At 42.7% G+C, this 22,664-nt stretch overlaps 1 protein-coding gene across 7 annotated transcripts in view; it reads right to left on the bottom strand.

Moving 5' to 3' along the window:
• Nucleotides 1-22,664, bottom strand: part of PDE1C (phosphodiesterase 1C) — a 553,045-nt gene that overhangs the window by 438,850 nt on the left and 91,531 nt on the right. The gene's annotated exons all lie outside the window — the stretch shown is intronic.

Below are 22,664 nucleotides of genomic sequence, written 5' to 3'. Positions count from 1 at the left end.
TGTGGGAGACAGGGTTTGGTGATGCTAATGGGGAAACGAAGGAGTCATTGTGTGACTGCATGGGGTTAGGCAGCAGCATCTCCACGCTTTCCTCCTGCGGCTGCATAAACAGCGTTCATCCGGGGCTTGGTGCAGGTCTGTGTCATAGGTACCAGCCAGTGGTGTCCGTCGGGGGGGTGGAAGAAGGTCAATGGCAGCCTAACGGATGTTTACCTCATCTCTCCCCCTTCACCTCCTATCTCTTCCCCTTTACCTCCTCTTCCTATCACCTCCTCTTTCCCTCCTCCTCGTTCCCCCTCACCCTTCTTTACCTCCTCTTTCCCCCCTTACATGCTCTCTCCTCCTCTTCCCCTTTACGTCCTCTCTCCCCCCTTACCTCCTCTCTCTTCCTCTCTCTTTCAAAATGGCCTAGGCTAGATTATACCCTAGGAATATTTTGGCCTAGGCCAATTCATACCCCCTCAGGCCATATTATACCCCCATGAAATCAGCAGCAGTGAGTGGTAGACACAAGAATGTTTTTCAACATTTTATTGGGGATTCAGCTTTGTCTGCTAAGTTAAGTGAAAAACTGACTGACATAAATCCTTTTTTTGTTTTTGTTTTGTTAATAAGGAGATTTAGTGCACTTCATAAAAATCTGCACAAGATGAATTAAAGGGGTAGTCCACCCAAAAAAATTTTCTTTCAAATCAACTGCTGCCATGAAGTGCCAGAGATTTGTAATTTACTTCTATTAAAAAATCTCAAGCCTTCCAGTACTTATCAGCTGCTGTATGCCCAACAGGAAGTTTTATTATTTCCAGTCTGGAGAGCAGGAGAGGTTTTCTATGGGGATTTGCTCCTGCTTTGGACAGTTCCTGACATGGACAGAGGAGGCAACAGAGAGCACTGGGTCAGACAGGAAAGAAAACACCACTTCCTTCTGGACACACAGCAGCTGATAAGTACTGGAAGACTTAAGATTTTTTAATAGAAGTGAATTACAAATCTCTGGCACTTTATGGCACCAGTTGATTTGAAAGAAATTTTTTTTTGGTGGACTACCCCTTTAAGGGTTTTATGCTATTTTCCATCTGTTTCAACTGCCTGCACCTTTTTTCAATGTTTGCACTGGGAGGGGGCTTGGTTTCTATTAACTACTTTTATTATTAGATTTATCAAGTGCAAATTTTAATTTTTTTCATCAAAATTAAATGAAAAAAAAAAAAATGCATTTGTGAGCCTCGGATCAAAACGGAGTATACTGTAGCCTGGGCTAGACTAGACCCAGGATTATAATATGGCCTAGGCTATTTTACACCCTCTAGACATAGAGTTTATCCCCCAGGGTATACTGTGGCCTAGTTTAACATAAGATGGATATATTCTAGCCTGGATGGGTATAGTTTGCCCTGTGCTATTTTACACCCCGGGGTATAGTTTGGTCTAGGTTATTTTACACACCGGGGTATAGTTTGGCTTAGGCTATTTTATACGGCGGGGTATACTCTGGCCTAGGCCAATTTATACCCCAGGGTATACTCTGGCCTAGGGCAGAGTTTACCCCAGATAAAATGGAGGAGTATAGTTTGACCTAGGCTATTTTATACCTTGGGGTATACTCTGGCTTAGGCTATATTATACCCTGGGATATACTCTTGCCTAGGCTAAACTATACTCAGGTATAATCTGGATGGGGGTTACACTAGTGTGCTATACCAGGCCTGGATGTGATTTCCCCAAGCCTGGAGCAGAAAAGAAGACCAGCTCTGTGCCAGGATTAGGTGAATATGAATACACCTAAAAATACAAGTGCTATGGCCTTTTAAGCACAAGGAAGAAAAGAGGAAAACGCAAAAATTTAAATTGGCCCGGTCCTCTAAGGGTTTGGGAAAATGACGTCTGGGAAACATCATGTAAAGCAGGTAGTTCCTGCAACATGAGAGGGAGATCTGCTTACTCTGCTTACGGCTCCAGGGGGGGGGGGGGGGTTACCATAGCAACCCAGCTGCTTCCTGCATCTGGGCTGCTATGGTATATGACGATCAGTCAGTCAGCACTGAGGCAGGGGTCTGATCGTATAAATGAGCTGTCAGTGTTCTGACAGTTCATTCATTCTATAATACATCATGTCCTGTAATGTATTATAGATGTACCTGAAAAAGTTAAAACACACACACATTTACACAATTACATACATACATAAATTTATAAATGCACAAATAAATTAATTAAATAAATAAATATAAATTAATTAATAAATAAATATACACATTCCCCATCCCCCTTTCTAAATGATCCCCTATAAATAAAATACACATATTTGGTATCGCCGCCTCCATAATTACCCCATCTACTAAGCCATTACATTAATTATCCAGCCCAATTACCACCACAAAAAAATAAATAACTAATTAAAATGACAATTTTTGGTTAATCCCACCCCCTAAAGAATATAGAAATAAGCTATCAAAAAGTCCTCTCATAACTCTATTGGCGAAAAAATCTAAATATTACTGCTCTTACAATATGCAAAACATAAACAGTATTTATAGTATAAATGCCATAAACTATAACAAAAGCTATATAAAATGGATATCACTGTAATTGTACCGACCTGACGAATAACGATAACATGTCATATGTGACGTATAGTAAACGGCGTACAAAAAAAATGGTGAAAAACAACTACTAAATTGTGTTTTTTATTTATACCACCTCATAAAAATTTTAATAAAAAATGTTTAGATTGTCTCATGTCCCTCAGAATGGTACAGATGGAAACGTCAACTTGTCTTACACAAATATTTTGGCATCGCAAGGGCTCTGTGACATGGCTAAAAAAAACTGAAATAAAAAAAGGCCCCGAAATTCACCATGTCTCTGTCATGTCTGCGGCCTGTGGTCAGGTGACGCACTGCGGACACATATGGGGGATTTCTTGAAACACTGGAATCAGGGGAATAAATAGTGAGTGGTATTTCTCAGTTAGTATTTGCTGTGTTAGAGGACAAAAAATTATTAAAATAGAATATCTGCCAAAAAAAGGAAAATTTTAAATTTCCCCTCCAACTTGCTTAAATTTCTGCGAAACACCTAAAGGGTTAATAAACTTATGAAATGTTACTTTGAATACTTTGACAGGTGCAGTTTTTACAGTGGAGGAATTTATGGGGGTAACTAACATACAGGCCCCACGAATACAGTTCAAAACTGAACTGGTCCCTAATAAAATAAGAATTGAAATCTTCATGAAAATTTGAAAAATCGCTGCAAAATTTCAAAGTCCTCTAACATCCTAACAAGTAAAAGGACGTTCACCAAATGAAGTCACCATAAAGCGGACATGCTTTGCAGTAATAATTAGTTCATGTGGCATGACTATCTTTCTTAGGAAAAGCAAAATCCAAATGACCTTGCAACAATGGTGGATTCCTTGGCGCTCAAACCTCCAGGCACAGTCACTCCACTTCACTCAAGAGGCAGAGATTTCCAGTATTCTTGCCAACCAGATGTGTTCTTTATTGCTACGCGTTTCAAGAGTTAACCACCCTCTTCATCAGGCATGCCATACCATGGGATTTCGGTCCCGATCCCACATCCAGGGATATCGGGAGGGGGAAGGCAGCAGCCCTCCTTATATACCTACAAGCCTACATTAGAGTCGTGCCTAATACGTACGACCTAACCAAGGTGAGTGTGCATTTGTGTGAATTTACACATACACATCTCACAGGGTTAATCCGCCTGCACATGGATGAAGCTATGTTTCTTACCTTTTGGAACAGAGGACTACATTAAAGGGAACCAATCAAGTTGAAAATGGCAATAAAGCTAAGGGAACATGCACGACGTAGTACAGCAGTGGCTTCTCCTGCTGTACTGCGCATGCACTGCGTATAAAGACATCGGACTGCTGCCGACATGCAATGCTGGCCCCTAGGTGAATCTTAAAAGTAAGATTCCGGATTAATTAAGCAGGGAACACAGGGTACAGGGGTATGCTTGGGAAGCGTGCTGGGTGATGTACCAGCACGTTTCCTTAGCTTTATTGCCATTTTCGGCTTGATTGGTCCCCTTTAAAACATGCACAGGAACAGCGCCAAGGATGATGGTAAGAGACGCACCTCCATCCTCAGTGCTCCTTGTGCAATAGGGAGCTACAGTATAACAAAATTTAAAGGCGTATAAAAATAGATGGAAGTGGCAGAGCTGCTCATAGCAACCTAACTGATTTATTTCACATTCTAGCCTGAACAGGAAGATTACAGCAGAAGCCAGATAGGTTTCCATTGCCAACACCTGGCAGTTATCCTGCTCCAGTAAAAAATTATTTTACAATTTCTTGGAGTGACTTTACTTTTTGGGGGCTTTCATAGGGGGCAATATTAATATGTGGGAGGCTGCGATAGTACAGGAACATTTTTACTGTGTTATCACCTATATGCTATATTATTTATAATGCTAGGAGGGGCAATAAGGAGCTATTGCAAACTCTTCACTTCAGGGCCACCATCAGGGCAGTATTGCCACTGTCAGTACAGTGCATCCCTTGGTAAGAAGAACAGACTCTTGCAGACCTGTTCTTCTCACCAAGCTGAAGTCTGGGGAGCCTGCTGCTTCTCTTTGTGTAAAAGGACTGTCCTGTCCTATGTCGTAAATGTCCCAGATCCTGCCTTACTGATACACAGGCTTTTTGTGTAGGGTTGCTGGGAAATCTCCTGGTGAGTCAGAGGTCAGCAAGTCTTCCTGTTCCGTTGTTCCTGACACTAACTGCCAGTGCCCCACACTGCACACTCAGCCACTACTTACTATAGAGAAACAGTGCCCTAACAGGGAGGAAGAAATAGTGTGTCACAGAATCAGCCCCACTCTCACTGTCCTGGGCCCCCTCCTCATCCTCTGGGCAGTGAGTGCCAGAGCTGGGCTGTCGGAACAGAGAAGGAGGGGTGGAATGGGATAGTCCACAAGTGCAGGGGTGTAAGGAGGAAGCTGGTGCTACTGCCTGCACATACAGGAACATTCTGGAAAAAAGGTAAGTGTATGTGTAGGAATACAGTTTATGTGTATGTATGTGCCTGTGTGTGGTGTGCAGATCTGTTTGTGTAAGTAATGTATGAATGTAACATGCATTTGTTTATATCTGTTTCATTAGAGTTTAGGGAGTTCGATACCAATACCAGCAATGCAAATATAATGCATCCCCCCCCCCCCCCAGACTGCGGATATGATGCTGGGAGTTGTGCATTGTGCATAAGAAGGTATGCTGGCAGTTGTTGTATCGGGAGGCTACTGCTGCACAGTGCACAACGACTCCCAGCATACCTCCTTGTGCACAGTGCACAATGACTCCCAGCATACCTCCTTGTGCACAGTGCACAATGACTCCCAGCATACCTCCTTGTGCACAGTGCACAACAACTCCCAGCATACCTCCTTGTGCACAGTGCAAAACAACTCCAGGCATACCTCCTTGTGCAGAACAACTCCCAGCATACCTCCTTGTGCACAGTGCAGAACAACTCCAGGCATACCTCCTTGTGCACAGTGCAGAACAACTCCCAGCATACCTCCTTGTGCAGAACAACTCCCAGCATACCTCCTTGTGCAGAACAACTCCCAGCATACCTCCTTGTGCAGAACAACTCCCAGCATACCTCCTTGTGCAGAACAACTCCCAGCATACCTCCTTGTGCAGAACAACTCCCAGCATACCTCCTTGTGCAGAACAACTCCCAGCATACCTCCTTGTGCACAGTGCACAACTCCCAGCATACCTCCTTGTGCACAGTGCACAACAACTCCAAGCATACCTCCTTGTGCACAGTGCACAACAACACCCAGCATACCTCCTTGTGCACAGTTCACAACTCCCAGCATACCTCCTTGTGCACAGTGCAAAACAACTCCAGGCATACCTCCTTGTGCACAGTGCAGAACAACTCCAGGCATACCTACTTGTGCACAGTGCACAACAACTCCCAGCATACCTCCTTGTGCACAGTGCACAACAACTCCAAGCATACCTCCTTGTGCACAGTGCACAACAACACCCAGCATACCTCCTTGTGCACAGTGCAAAACAACTCCAGGCATACCTCCTTGTGCACAGTGCAGAACAACTCCAGGCATACCTACTTGTGCACAGTGTACAACAACACCCAGCATACTTCCTTATGCACAGTTCACAACAACTTATGAACAAGGAGGTATGCTGGGAGTTATAGTGCACAACAAGGTATGCTGGGAGTTCTAGTGCACTAGGAGGTATGTTGGGAGTTCTAGTGCACAAGGAGGTATGCTGGGAGTCGCAGTTTTGCAGCAGTAGCCTCCAGACACTACAACTCCCAACATACCTCCTTGAGCACTACAACTTCCAGCATACCTTCTTGTGCACATGATACCTCCTTGTGCACATGCTGGGAGTTGTATTGCACAAGGAGGTATGCTGGGAGTTGTAGTGCACAAGGTAGTGTGTTGGGAGGCGGCTGCTGCACAACTGCAACTTCCAGCATATCTCCTTGTGCACTACAACTCCCAGCATACCTCTTGTGCACAGCTCCAAGAATGTGCACAAGGAGGGGGTTGAAGAAGCAGCTGTTGTAGGTAAGAATATGATTTTCTGTGCAGCCCCAGCACTAAATCAAAAAGTTGAAATGGCTGAAGTTTCCCTTTTAATGGCTGGGCTTAGCGATAACAGCCTAAGGCTATGTTCACACTACGTAAAATAACGGCCGTTATTTTCAACGGACGTTATTTTGAGGCCAAAACAACGGCCGTAGAATTCCTACCGTACGGGCTAGTCGTGAAACTACGGACGTTGTTTAATTTTGATTCCTAGCATGTTTATAAACGGGATGAAACAGGTCATTTACTTTAAATACTGCGCCCAGCCCGAGAAACCACTCCGAAATTTTTTTACATCAAAATCAAGTTTAATTCGGCAGATTTGCAGTATTACCGGCCGAAAAAGATTGACATGTTCATTTTTCACGGGGCCGTATAAACAACGGCCGTAATCTTATACTTAGTGTGAATTCAACGCCTGTAGTTACATTGCATTGCAGTCATTATAGGGAATCTCAAAACAACGGCCGTAGTTTTGCAGCGCGGACAACGGCCGTTATTTTACGTAGTGTGAACATAGCCTAAATCAGTATCACGGTTAATGGTACATGTAGCCACAGTAACGATAATTGAACGATAATTATGACACTCCGTTTATAAGCCTCACCCCTTTTGAAAGCCACACCCATTTGGTCAGGCCAAACAGCAGCATTTTTGTTTTTGTTTCATTTTTTTTTCTTATTAAGGATGCCTTCACACGTACCGGATCCGCAGCGGATTTCACACTGCGAATTTGCTGCGAAATCCGCTGCGGATCCAGTGTCATTCAACCCTATGACAATACATACTCGCAGCTAAATTAACCCCCACGTCGGCCGTAGCGTAACTTACACTGACAGAGGCACCCATCCTCTCGCAGCACAGACCTCTGTTAGATTGTGCAGGATTTTTGCAGCATATGCGGCCGACCACTCCAAATGATAGGTACCCTTTAAGTGCACTAATACTAATTCTCCGTCGCAGAATCCCACCAGCCTCCGTGTCATACTGTCAGGCTCGCGCGCCTTATCTCTCCGCGCTGAAGAGTGGACATGTCCAACAAGTTGAACAGTGGTTATGGAAAAGCGGCTGGCGATAGAGGCTTGCAGCTGCAGCCTTAATTAGCATTCCACAGACTCCCTGAAGGCTGGCTGGTATGTCCCCCGCAGCAGCTGTTAAAAGGAAGTAACGTGTATTGGGTGGCGCACAATGTTTTCTCCAAGGCGCGGCAGGCTGAGTTCTCTGCAGCGGTTATTTAAAGTTGGCTTCCCATTGCGTGGTGGGCAATGGGGCAGGTAGCGGCTGTGCAGGTACAGGGCACAGAATTTTTATTTTTGAAAGAAGACCTGTAGCCTGTGCTGTGTAATTGTGTGGACGGCAGGCATGGAGAGCATGTGGGCAGAGCAGGAGGGTGCGTTACCCTGCAGCGTCAGTGGAGGATAAAAAACGTTCGGGGCTAGCCTTTATTCCTCAAGACAATTATGCCTAGCGACACCAATGGGATCAACTCCCCCTTTCCAGGCGGCGGAGTAGTTTATCCCAGGGAAGGCAGGGTAGGAGCAGCAATCCGAGACAGCTGTGCTGATGGGACAGCTGCATCTGATTACTTATGCTGCCCAGTCGGTGGTGGTATAGAGGCGGAGATCGCCCCCCGGGACGTTGTCCCGGAGGAGCGATCTACGTGTCTGCTGCCAGCCGGGGTCTGTACCGTAATAGCGCTGATCCCGGCTCGGCACTCTAATGCTTTCGGCTGCAGCAGTTGAGTGCCGAAAGCAATCGAGTGCAATTGAGTTGCAGTAAGAGCTTTCTGGCTGCAGCTTACCTCTCTCCTTCTCATAGAGAACAAAGGAAACCACGACAATGCTGAATGTTCTAGTGTATAGGGGCCAGATGGGAGAGATAATGGACTGAATGATCATTTAGCCATCAGTTATTGAAGTTTTACAGTCAGCTTTTTGTAAATGTATGATGATATTTTAATTTATGCTGGTCCTGGAATATAATGGTATTATTTGTTTGTTCAGTTTGTCACTTAGTAAAGTACACAATTCAGAAATATCCAGAACTATCAAACAAATCATACAAAACAACCTGAATATTTTACAAACAGATGCAATATTAACCCCTTAAGGACCGGGCCTAAAATGGCCTTTAAATAGCCCTAAGAAATTTTATGAATATGACCTGTGTCACTTTATTCATTAATAACTTGGGAGTGCTTTTACCTATCCGGCTGATTCTGAGATAGTTTACTCGTGACATATGGTACTTATAACGAATGTTTATGAAAAAAAATTAATAACATGAAAAATTGCATTTTTCCAACTTTGAAACTTTTCTGCTTGTACAGAAAATGGTTATGCCACATAAATTATATATAAAAAGCATTAGCAACATGTCTACTTTATATTGGCAGCATTTATTAAACTATCTTTCATTAGCAGCAATTTTCCAAATTTTCAGTAAAATTTCAAATTGCGGCTGAAAGTACGGCCGTGGGAAAAATAGACATGCGGCCGGATTGCGAACATGCGGGCAAACCGCGAACATACGCCCGTAGTACAGTTATGCTTCCTAGCTTGTTTCGAAGCGATCTGAAACAGGTCATTTACTTGGAAATCTTCGCACAGCCCAATAAAACACACAGAACCTTTTGGATCTAAAAATCAAGTTCAATTTGGCTGAAATAAGTACTCCGTACGGGACCGCATGGAAATCCACGGCCGTGAGTTGGAACATTTCCGTCCTCAAACAATGGTCTTGTTCATTTTTCACTGCCTTGATTTTTTCCATTTCCACAAGGGGGTAAAAAAGAAAATGATCGTAAAACGTGTGCGGTAATTTCCCTTGAGTACGAAAATACCCCACATGTGGACATAATGTGCCATATGGGCACAGGGCAAGCCACCAAAGATGCAGAGCGCCATTTAGAGTCTGGGATGCAGGATGGAGGCCATGTTGCAATTACAAAGCCCCTGTGCTTCCAGGACAGTAGAAACCCCCCCACAAGTGACCCCATTCTGGAAAGTACACCCCTCAAGGAATCTACCAAGGGGTGCAGTGAGCAAATGAACCCCACTGGTGACGGGCACATATGTAGAACATGTGGTGTGAAAATAAAAATGAATTTTATTTTCATTTTCACGGCACCAATGTGCCCATCACCAGGGGGCCATATCCCTGCTGCACCCCTTGTTAGATTCCTTATGGGGTGTAGTTTCCAGAATGTGGTCACTTGTGGGGGGTTTCTACTGTCCTGGCCGCACAGAGGCTTTGTAATTGCATCATGGCAAGCCTCTTATAGGAATGGGTGCCATGCCTATTTTGTTGAGGAAAAGGTAAAATTTTTATTTATTTGGGGGTATTAGGCTAATTATTAGTTTATAAGGTTGAAAAGGACCGGAGTCCATCAAATTCAATCTGTGTTGATCTAGAGGAAGGCAAAAAACCCTTGTGAGGCAGACGACAATAGCCTCATCACAGGGAAAAAATTCCACCCTGACTCCAAAATGGCAATCAGAATAATCCCTGGATCAACGTGACACCTGAAATAGGAATAACAAAAAGAATTTAGAAAATGTAGAACTCCAATGACGTGTGGTACGCCTTGAAGCGATCCTGTATGCAGAGGCTGGGGTGATCAGGACAGGTGTCACATTGGAAAATGGTGTCCTTCCAGATCCTCCTGTTACGCCACACTCTGCACTTCTTCTGAGATCTCCCATTTTCCCGTCACCTGAAAAAAGTTGCCCTGGTGCGATACAGGGTCCTTCATATCCATAAGCGCTGGGTCCGCTCCATGGCTGCTAAATATTAGGGCTTTATTACTGCTTCTGATATTTTCGAATCGTGCCGCAAGCTACAGTAGCTCAGGCAGTGAGGGACCGGAAGAGGGCGGTGCTGGTATGAAAGTTATCCCTGTACAGGTAGTAACCTTTATCCAGCAGTGGTAAGATCAGTTCCCAAACAATCTTCCCACTAACTCGGAGGATGGGGGGTATCTGGGGGCTGGATTCGGGTGTCCCTTCCTTCATACACTCTAAGGGTACCTGCACACTGCGGAATGGAGAAGGATAACCCGTCGCGAATTCCGCAGCTGGAACCCGATGACGGACTGACACGTCATTGGATTAGGATGATGAGGATGAATGGAGTCAAAAAGGATGACCCCCACACACACTCATCCTCACTGGCTGTTTCGGTGTCAGAGGCAAATCCTCCGCCGAAAACACCCTGGGGGCCATCTTTATACATGGATTAGTATATGGGGTATGTAAATGTGTAATGTAGTGTAGTGTAAAACTTTATTTCATGTAGTGTAGTGTACTGTAGTGTTTTTTACGTTTTTTTTTTTAACAGTAACAAAAAAAATACCTACGCCAAGAAAGGAGTTGCTGATAAATGCCGCACTTATGTGTGGTACTTATCAGTAAACAGTGACGGTAGGATATAGAAAAAAGGGGAGGAAAAACCCATACGGCAAAAAGGAGGAGTTGCTGATCAGCGGCGCACTTACGTGCGATGCTGATCAGCACTCAGCGGCGTTAGGGTGCATAAAAAGAAAAAAAAATTGGGAAAAAAAACCACTCTTTTTATCCCAAAGCAACTGATCAGTGTATAATTACACTGGCTGGTACTGTCCGGCCCATCATGGTGATCGTGGGGGTGGCACCGGCGGAATCTTTCCCCAGGTCACTAATGGCGATTGGTGCTGTCCGCGTCCGCGTCATTAAGGGGTTAAATGAAATATTGAAAAACGGCTGCAATATTGGAGCAAAACGGGCTTTAGATGTTTATTTCCTTCTGTCCCCTAAAAACACACTGCTTTGGCGGACATGGCTTTCATGCAAAGGGTTCCACAAATGCAGTGGAGCCTGTAGCATCTACCAACATGCCATACAAAGTAAACAGCCAAAAGTTTGAGATATGGGGCTTCCTCAATTGCAATAGTACCTTTGTTGTATAAACTATTCATTGCAGATAGTAAATACAGTGGTACCTTGGTTTAAGAGTAACTTGGATTGAGAGCATTTTGCAAGAAGAGCTCACAGTTTTCCAAAATTGTAACTTGCTTTAAGAGCATTGCTTTGGTTTAAGAGCTCCCCGTACTGGGTGGGAGCAAGAGTGGGGGAGGGGCATGGTCTGCATAGCGTGGTTCACAGCACTGTACTCTGACCCAGGAAGTCTCCCTCACCTTCCAAATCATAGCAGATCCACTTCAGGCTGGGGCTTGCATCAGGGGACAGGACTGTGGAGGTAATTTCTTCATAGCTGTAACCCCTCTCTCCCCGGACAGAGAGTGCTGCATGTATGTGCCCACATCTGCCCCGTTCATTCCTTCATGCTCCTTGCAGCCCTTGTGTTTCACATCCTTTCCATTCCTGCTATAATGTGCCTGCACTTACTCTCAGCAACTCACACTTCTGTATAGAATAGTTTCTGTCACTGTCCTCCTGCACAGCTCTGTGATTCTAACTTCCTAAATTGGTCCATGCTGAACACACGCTTCTTCCCCATTGCTGTCATGTGACCACAAAAATCTCTGAAAGCAGCCCTGCTTCTCTATTCTAGCCTGTTGTACTACGCTACTGCATTATGGGGATCTGCAGCTCCATTCAGTATCTACAAATTGCTGCTCTTTTTTCATTCTTACGTACTTACTATACATTATACTCCACATGCTGATTGCTATACTCTACAGTAACTTATAATATGACATATGCAGCATTCTAAATGATTGTTTCATTTGTTTTACCTGTAAACTTTGCTTTATCCCATCAAATGGCTAAAATCCATCAGTACGAAGAAACATACATAGCTTTTTCACGCAATCAAGCACTGCATCAGACTCTACCTTGTTTCCATGTCAGAGGTTAAAACTGAACTCCAGATGATGTGTAAAACACAACTTTAGGTTTTCCTTGTACTACAATATCTAGGCTATTAGCAATTCTGCTATTATCCTTGTTCTTATTTTTATCTTTGTTCAGGAGGGATTTTCAGTTAATTTCTTGGATAGCCTAATCTGGCAATTTCTCCGCTTATTGCAATTATGCAATTTCTAAATTGTTTATTCTAGAAAAATAGCTAGAAGAACGTAAAACTGTGTCCGGTATCCTAAATGTGTTAGGTATCCTGCATATGAACTCTCAACTTCAACTATCCCTAATAAAACTCCTTTATGGTAGTTGACGTAATTAAGTGTCACAAAAATTAATTGGTGTCCCTAAAGAGGACCTGTCACCCCCCGTGCCGGGTTGACAGGCTCCCTACCCCCAGCTAGATCCCCTTATACAGACCTCATCTGGCCGAGTCCCGCTCCCGCGCACTGTGGAGATAGGTCCGGCGTCCATAGAGAATGAATGGAGCCGTGCGCGCGCTGCAGAGATGAGTCCAGCTCCATTCATTCTCTATGGACGCCGGACCTCTCCCCACAGCGCGCGTGCCGGCTTCTGACCAGGATATCTCCGTCCCGGGACCGCCTCCGTGAGTGGGACTCGGCCAGATGAGGTCTGCGCGCCGGTTTCTGACCGGGATAGCTCCCTTGTTTGGACAAGGGCTCAGTATTTGATCTCTGGCCCGACACAATCAGATGACCAGTGGGGGAACACGACATCTTGTAGATTTTGGGAAGAAAATACCAAATGGGAAATTGTGGAATAAGCTTTTCCACCATTCTTTTAGATATAACACCTTTTTCCACATTACCACACAACAAAGTCTGCAACAACTTTTAAATTTTCTCTGTTAGACCACTAGATAATGTTTTATCTACTTTTTTTCATTTAATTGTCTAATGGCTTCTGCTACGTAGTAATCCCTCCACATAATGATAATGCCCCCCCCCCCTCCAACGGCCTTATTTATGATTATGTCGTCTCTCTGTCTTAACTACTACTACTAGGTACTGGGGAAGTAAAACTAGATTTAATTGAAGAAGAGAAATATGTAGTCGCACTCACCCTTTTTCTTTCAGCTTAGCGGCTTTATTACAGTTCACAAGTAGCGGGGAGGGAAAGGGCTCAGGTGTGTTCGCGTCCAGGACGCGAACACACCTGAGCCCTTTCCCTCCCCGCTACTTGTGAACTGTAATAAAGCCGCTAAGCTGAAAGAAAAAGGGTGAGTGCGACTACATATTTCTCTTCTTCAACTACAGTATCTCTTACCTCGGTAGTGTGCACCCCCTTCCAGCAGCCACGTTCACATCCATTGTCCGGTTTAAGAACCTATCCTTGGCCCCCATCTACACAGTGCGCATTCTGGAGCGGTGCAGGCTTCTGTATCTCACTACCCACAAAACTAGATTTAATACCTCAAGTACAGATGCATATCCCTAGTAAGATCAATACTTGTGAGATTGACAATAGTAGGGGTATAAACATCAGCTGATTTATATCCCCTATTGTTTCCACTCCACTTATTTTTGCTTTATGCTCTCCTTTCTTAGATTTCTTCCCACGTCTCCACCTGGAGGATATCATTTTTTGTTCTTTCTTGCAGTATTTCAGCTCCTGTGGCACCTCTTGGTAAGTCTTTTGTTTTTATATTTTTATCTTCTTCAGATAATGTCCACTAAGATTCAGTTGTCCAAAAAATTTTTTTTTTTTTTATAATTTTTTTCTTTTTTATGCGTTTTTTAATCAGATTTTTTATCCCATGATTTTTCCTTATTATAGATGCATTCAGACTGAGGAATCCATGTGATAAAGTACTCACGGATACCGCTACTCACCCCTGCACGCATCTCCACTAGGGATGAGCGAACCGGCCAAGGTTCGCGTTCGTATGAACCTGAATTATCGGCTTCTAATTCCCGCTGTCTGCCCGCTCCGTGGAGAGGGTGGATACAACCTTGAGGACCGCCTGGAAAACTCAGATACAGCCATAGCCATAGGTTGTTTCCCAGTTTTCTAGGCGGTCCCCAGGCTGTATCCACCCTCTCCACGGAGCGGGCAGACAGCGGGAATCAGAAGCCGATAGTTCAGATTCATAGAATGGAGTCTATGGCATGGGCAGAGATGCAAACGGGGGCAAATGACGGAATGCACTTCGGGTTATCCGCCCGGATTACTCAGTCTGAATACACCCTATCTTTATAAACAGTGTTTTATTTCACTCTGTAATTTAGCTAATTTCACATTCATTTTTTTCTGAAAATCTTAATATTGTGTATCTTTGGCTCTTGTACGCAATTGATTCTTTGCTGTACATAATTCACTCACTATTAATTTATATTTCTTGTCATTCCGTTCTACCATTAAAAACATTAGATTCATAGCATAAATTTGATGTAGATTTTCCCATGTTTTCACTGATCCTGATCCTCTGTGTATTGAGATGGTTCTATAACTTCTCAGACCTCTTGGAGCCTGTTTACACTGAACACAAGATCTCAACTAATTGTTTGTCCAACAGAGTCGCAATTCTCACATGAAATAAAGTATGTTCTGGCAGTATGAACAGGCAGGATCTAAGCATCTTTACAGAATGATGCTTAGATCTATACGATCATTTAGTCCCCCCAGACCTTGTGCATTAGTTTGGATAATCCACTTAGCTTCTCTTTGCATTGGGATTTTATTTTTATTGAGTTCGCTAATAGTCTTAATGCTTTTCAGTCCCAGAAACCTGTAGTGATACATTTTGACAATATGGGGTTGTTTTGTATCAAAAAACTGTTTTTATGTACAGTTTTTTAAATTCTTTCCCCAAGCGGACTATAACTGAAGGAAAACGTAAAACTGTGTCCGGTATCCTAACTGTCCCTAATAAAACTCCTTTATGGCAGTTGACGTCATTGAGTGTCAATAAAAATTAATTGGTGTCCTTAACGGAGCAGGCACGTTCTCTTAAGAATGGTCTCAAAAGGCAATGAATTGGTTTGGACAAGGGCTCAGTATTTGATCTCTGGCCCGACACAATCGGATGACCAGTGGGGGAACATGGCATCTTGTGGATTTTGGGAAGAAAATACCAAATGGGAAATTGTGGAAAAAGCTTTTCTCCATTCTCTTAAATATAACACCTTTTTCCACATTACCACACAGAAACAATTTGCAACAATTTTAAAATTTTCTTTGTTGGTCCACGAGTTAATCTTTTATATACCTTTTTTCATGTAATTGTCGCATGGCTTCTGCTACGTAGTAATCCCTCCACATAAAAATGGTGCCCCCAAACCCTCCCCCCCAACGGCTTTATTTATGATTATGTCGTCTCTCTGTCTTAATTGTTCAAGAGCTGCCCGTTCACCTGTTGTAAGGTTAGCAGGAGCTGCAGGACAGGTCACTTGTCAATTCTTTCTGCAGACTGCCAAATTCGCCCAACCATAGAATGGAGTCTATGGCATGGGCAGAGATGCAAGCGGAGGCAAATGACGGAATGCACTTGGGGTTATCCGCCCTGATTACTTAGTCTGAATACACCCTATCTTTATAAATGCTTTCCCGTTATCATAGTCTATTTTATCACTGATAAATTTGGTGTTTTATTTCACTCTGTAATTTAGCTAATTTCATTTTCATTTTTTTCTGAAAATCTTGATATTGTGTATCTTTGGCTTTTGTACGCAATTGTTTCTTTGCTGTACATAATTCACTCACTATTAATTTATATTTCTTTTACTATTAAAAACATTAGATTCATAGCATAAATTTGATGTAGATTTTCCCATCTTTTCACTGATCCTGATCCTCTGTGTATTGAGATGGCTCTTTATAATTTTATTGGCATTTGGTTTTTTTTTTTATTGTGTCTGCTAATAGTCTGAACCCTTTTCAGTCCCAGAAACCTATAGCGATACATTTTGACAATACGGGGTCGTGTTGTATCAAAAAACAGTTTTTATGTACAGTCTTTTAAATTATTTCCCCAAGCGGACTATAACTGAAGGAAAACATAAAACAGTGCCCGGTATCCTAACTGTGTTAAGTATCCTGCATATAAACTCTCAATGTGGGTAGGATGATAACTAGAAATACGTAAAACTGTGTTAGATGCAACGGACTAGTAGTTTTTGATTTCCCATCATCCACTGACAATAGTATATCCAGGAATTTAACCCCTGTTTGGCCTTAAAGGGAACCAATCACACACAAATTGGCCATAAAGATAAGGAAACGTGCTGGTACATCAGCCAGCACGCTTCCTAACCATCCCCCTGTCCCCTCCGTCCCATGAACATTCAGCCCGCAAAGTTAGTTTAATAGTGTCCCGCGCTGTATGCAAATTACCATGTAAGTAGTCAAGGTGGGCGGGCGGCTGGTCAAGTAGTCCCGGTGGGCGGGGGCTTCGTCATGTAGTCACAGGCTCCTGGGCCGCCTCCGGTGCTGTAATCACGCCCCTCCGGGCGTGTTGTAAAGCGGCTCCTGGTGACGTCACTCGGGGGGGCCGGCATTGCACGTCGGCCGCGCCGACGTCTTTACTAAGCTGCGCGTGCGCAGTACAGTGGGTGAAGCCGCTGTTGTACTACGCCGCGCAAGCGCAGTACAGCAGCGTCTTCTCAGGCTGCACTGCGCATGCGCAGCTTAGTAAAGACGTCGGCGTGGCCGACGTGCAATGCCGGCCCCCCGAGTGACGTCACCAGGAGCCGCTTTACAACACGCCCGGAGGGGCGTGATTACAGCACCGGAGGCGGCCCAGGAGCCTGTGACTACATGACGAAGCCCCCGCCCACCGGGACTACTTGACCAGCCGCCCGCCCACCTTGACTACTTACATGGTAATTTGCATACAGCGCGGGACACTATTAAACTAACTTTGCGGGCTGAATGTTCATGGGACGGAGGGTACAGGGGGATGGTTAGGAAGCGTGCTGGCTGATGTACCAGCACGTTTCCTTATCTTTATGGCCAATTTGTGTGTGATTGGTTCCCTTTAATGACCAGGGCCATATTTTGCAAATCTGACCTGTCTCTCTTTATGTAGTTAAACCTCTGCAATGCTTTTAACTATCGCAGTTATTCTGAGACTGTTTTTTAGTGACATATTTATGTTGTAGTATACTTTGGTTGATACACTCAGTAGTTTTTTGTAAAAAAAAAAAAAAAAAAACATTCGCGCAAAACACATTTTAAACATTTACAATCCTTTATATTCAAAATTCTCTTGTTCTAAGTAAAATAGTCATGCCACATGAACTAATTATTACTGCAACATCTGCAACATGTCTACTTTATGGTGACGTCATTTGGTCAAAGTCCTTTTACTTTTTGGGATGTTAGAGGGCTTGCAAATTTTTCAGCGATTTTTCAAATTTTCTGTAAAATTTCAAATTCTGATTTTTTTTAGGGACCAGTTTAGTTCTGAAGTGGATTTGTGGGCCCTGTATGTTAGTAACCCCTATAAATCCCTCCACTGTAAAAACTGCACCCCTCAAAGTTATCAAAGTAATATTTAAGTGTATTAGCCCTTTGGCTAGGTTCACACAACGTTTAACAGCGTCCATTGCATAGCAACGGACGCTGTTAAACAGTCGGCCATCGGCTGAAGGCACGTTCCTCTTTCACAATTGATTTGCGGGCACCGGCGGCTGTGCCCGCAAATCAATTAGCTATTCACTCCAATGCAATGTGCGCCCACGCTGCACATTGCGTTATGTGAACAGCTGATGCTTCCGGACGCTGTTCAGTGAACAGCGTCCGGAAACAAATTGACAGGCACATTATTCTAACGCCCGTTCTAAAGATTGGGCGTTAGAATAACGATGTGAGAACACAGCGGGCGGCATTGCATTGACTTTAATTTAAAAATTAATTGGTGTCCTTAACGGAGCAGGCACGTTCTCTTAAGAATGGTCTCAAAAGGCAATGAATTGGTTTGGACAAGGGCTCAGTATTTGATCTCTGGCCCGACACAATCGGATGACCAGTGGGGGAACATGGCATCTTGTGGATTTTGGGAAGAAAATACCAAATGGGAAATTGTGGAAAAAGCTTTTCGCCATTCTCTTAAATATAACACCTTTTTCCACATTACCACACAGAAACAATTAGCAACAATTTTAAAATTTTCTTTGTTGGTCCACGAGTTAATCTTTTATATACCTTTTTTCATGTAATTGTCGCATGGCTTCTGCTACGTAGTAATCCCTCCACATAAAAATGGTGCCCCCAAACCCTCCCCCCCAACGGCTTTATTTATGATTATGTCGTCTCTCTGTCTTAATTGTTCAAGAGCTGCCCGTTCACCTGTTGTAAGGTTAGCAGGAGCTGCAGGACAGGTCAAAGCTCTGACATCTAACACTTTTAGGGTAAATTCACACGGGCGAATCCACAGGAGTTTCAAGCTGCGAGTATTCCCACACAAGATTCAGCTGTGATAATGATTCCATTAGGTTTAGTGCGTTTTTAGCAGCATGTTTTGTTAGTGCGTATTAGCTGCGGGTTAGCTGTGAGTTAGCTGCGGATTAGCTGCGGATCCGCCCGTGTGAATTTACCCTTAGTTGGAACAGATCTAAACTACTACTGCTAGGTACTGGGAAGTAAAACTAAATTTAATACCTCAAGTACAGATGCATATCCCTAGTAAGATCAATACTTGTTTTATATCCCCTATTGTTTCCACTACACTTATTTTTGCTTTATGCTCGCCTTTCGTAGATTTCTTCCCGCGTCTCCGTTGGAGGATATCTTTTTTTGTTCTTGGTTGCGGTACTTCAGCTCCTGTGGCACTTCTTGGTAAGTCTTTTGTTTTTATATTTTTATCTTCTTCGGATAATGTCCACTAAGATTCAGTTGTCCAAAAATTACAGTTTTTTTATTTATTTTTTTCTTGTTCATGCATTTTTTAATTAGATTTTTTATCCCTTGATTTTTCCTTATTAAAGGTGCATTCATACTGAGGAATCCGAGAGAAAGAGTACCCCCGGATTCCGCTACTTTCCGCCACTTTCTTGCAGTATTTCAGCTCCTGTGGCACCATTTGGTAAGTCTTTTGTTTTTATATTTTTATCTTCTTCGAATAATGTCCACTAAGATTCCGTTGTCCAAAAATTAAAGGGTTTTTTTTTTATATTTTTTTTTTCTTGTTTTTATCCCTTGATTTTTCCTTATTAGAGGTGTATTTAGACTGAGGAATCTGTGTGAAATATTCCCCTCGGATTCCACCACTTGCCCCTGCACACATCTCTGCCTGTGCCATAGACTCCATTCTATGGTCGGGCGGATTCCCCAGTCTCCGAAAGAATTGACTTGTCAATTCTTTCTGCAGACTGCGGAATTCGCCCAACCATAGAATGGAGTCTATGGCATGGGCAGAGATGCAAGCGGAGGCAAATGACGGAATGCACTTGGGGTTATCCGCCCTGATTACTTAGTCTGAATACACCCTATCTTTATAAATGCTTTCCCGTTATCATAGTCTATTTTATCACTGATAAATTTGGTGTTTTATTTCACTCTGTAATTTAGCTAATTTCATTTTTTTCTGAAAATCTTGATATTGTGTATCTTTGGCTTTTGTACGCAATTGTTTCTTTGCTGTACATAATTCAATCACTATTAATTTATATTTCTTTTACTATTAAAAACATTAGATTCATAGCATAAATTTGATGTAGATTTTCCCATCTTTTCACTGATCCTGATCCTCTGTGTATTGAGATGGCTCTTTATAAATTTATTGGCATTTGGGTTTTTTTTTTATTGTGTCTGCTAATAGTCTGAACCCTTTTCAGTCCCAGAAACCTATAGCTATACATTTTGACAATACGGGGTCGTGTTGTATCAAAAAACAGTCTTTATGTACAGTCTTTTAAATTATTTCCCCAAGCGGACTATAACTGAAGGAAAACATAAAACAGTGCCCGGTATCCTAACTGTGTTAAGTATCCTGCATATAAACTCTCAATGTGGGTAGGATGATAACTAGAAATACGTAAAACTGTGTTAGATGCAACGGACTAGTAGTTTTTGATTTCCCATCATCCACTGACAATAGTATATCCAGGAATTTAACCCCTGTTTGGCCTTAATGACGAAGGCCTATTTTGCAAATCTGACCTGTCTCTCTTTATGTAGTTAAACCTCTGCAATGCTTTTAACTATCGCAGTTATTCTGAGACTGTTTTTTAGTGACATATTTATGTTGTAGTATACTTTGGTTGATACACTCAGCAGTTTTTTGTAAAAAAAAAAAAAAACATTCGCGCAAAAATTTTAAACATTTACAATCCTTTATATTCAAAATTCTCTTGTTCTAAGTAAAATAGTCATGCCACATGAACTAATTATTACTGCAACATCTGCAACATGTCTACTTTATGGTGACGTCATTTGGTCAAAGTCCTTTTACTTTTTGGGATGTTAGAGGGCTTGCAAATTTTTCAGCGATTTTTCAAATTTTCTGTAAAATTTCAAATTCTGATTTTTTTAGGGACCAGTATAGTTCTGAAGTGGATTTGTGGGACCTGTATGTTAGTAACCCCTATAAATCCCTCCACTGTAAAAACTGCACCCCTCAAAGTTATCAAAGTAACATTTAAGTGTATTAGCCCTTTGGCTAGGTTCACACAACGTTTAACAACGCTGTTAAACAGTCGGCCATTGGCTGAAGGCACGTTCCTCTTTCACAATTGATTTGCGGGCACCGGCAAATCAATTAGCTATTCACTCTAATGCAATGTGCGCCCACGCTGCACATTGCGTTGTGTGAACAGCTGATGCTTCCGGACGCTGTTCAGTGAACAGCGTCCGGAAACAAATTGACAGGCACATTATTCTAACGCCCGTTCTAAAGATCGGGCGTTAGAATAACGATGTGAGAACACAGCGGGCGGCATTGCATTGACTTTAATGCAATGCTGCCCCTGCAGTAAAGAACGGACGCTGAGGCAATTGCAATCAGCCTCCATTCTTTACTAAAAAAAAAGATGTGTGAACATAGCCTTTAGGTGTTTCGTAGAAATTTAAACAAGTTTGAGGGCATATTTTAAATTTTCATTTTTTTGGAAGATATTCCATTTAATCCATTCTTTCCCTCTAACACACCAAATACTAACTGAGAAATACCACTCACTATTGATTCCCCTTATTACAATGTTTATAGAAATGTCACACTTCAATGCAATGCCACCCCTGCAGTAAAGAACGGACGTTGATTCCATTGCATTCAGCAGTACTCAAAAATACTTTGTGTGAACATAGCCATGCCATGTATGCAAGTTAAAATAGCAAGTTTTGGAGGAAATAGAACTCTGTGGCACACAGACTGATGTCAGGAGAAAACTATTACTAAGAGTGTGTTTTTGGATTAGAACACCTGACAGCGTTGAGCCAAAAGAGCTCAATGAAATTTTAAACTTCCAATCATTCTTATTAAGGGGGTTAGGTAACAAGCTACACTTACCTTTAGACCATTGGCTTGTTAATAATTAGAGATGAGCGAACCGGGTTCGGGTTCGAGTCCATCCGAACCCGAACGATCAGTATTTGATTAGCTGGGGCTGCTGAACTTGGATAAAGCTCTAAGGTTGTCTGGAAAACATGGATACAGCCAATGACTATATCCATGATTTCCACATAGCCTTAGGGCTTTATCCAACTTCAGCAGCCACCGCTAATCAAATGCCGAAAGTTCGGGTTCGGATCGACTCGAGCATGCTCGAGGTTCGCTCATCTCTATTAATAATATATTTCAATATGAAAACTAGTATTAGTGATTGTGTGTATATATTAATATAATGAAATATAGAAAATATGTCGGTAATCATGTGATGTGTTAAGTTAATGCAGAGGTCCAGGCCAGAATGGACAAAAAGGGAGAAATGTTAACCCCAACAGCATGCATGAGTAAGGGGGTCCCACCCCCGATATGTTGTGCGGCAGATGGGAGGAACACCAACTTTATTGTACTGAATGTGTGCTTATAAGGAGTGTAAATGTGTCCATGTCTTTTTAAGAAACACTTTGATTCCTTTACTGAATTATCCCCTTCACTGTCTTACACCATCAGAGAAGTTTATTAACATGATTTTTTTTTGTAATTACTACACAGCTACCATGAAGGAAAGAAGAAATAGAAAGCGCTTTTTGAAATCCAAAATTATCAAAAGTCAACAAAATTGCTAATTGGGCGGG

This window comes from Dendropsophus ebraccatus, chromosome 2, assembly GCF_027789765.1.
Source record: "Dendropsophus ebraccatus isolate aDenEbr1 chromosome 2, aDenEbr1.pat, whole genome shotgun sequence".
Classification (NCBI taxonomy): domain Eukaryota; kingdom Metazoa; phylum Chordata; class Amphibia; order Anura; family Hylidae; genus Dendropsophus; species Dendropsophus ebraccatus.
Note: the sequence above shows the minus strand (reverse complement) of the source record. Positions and strands in the feature narration are given on the sequence as shown.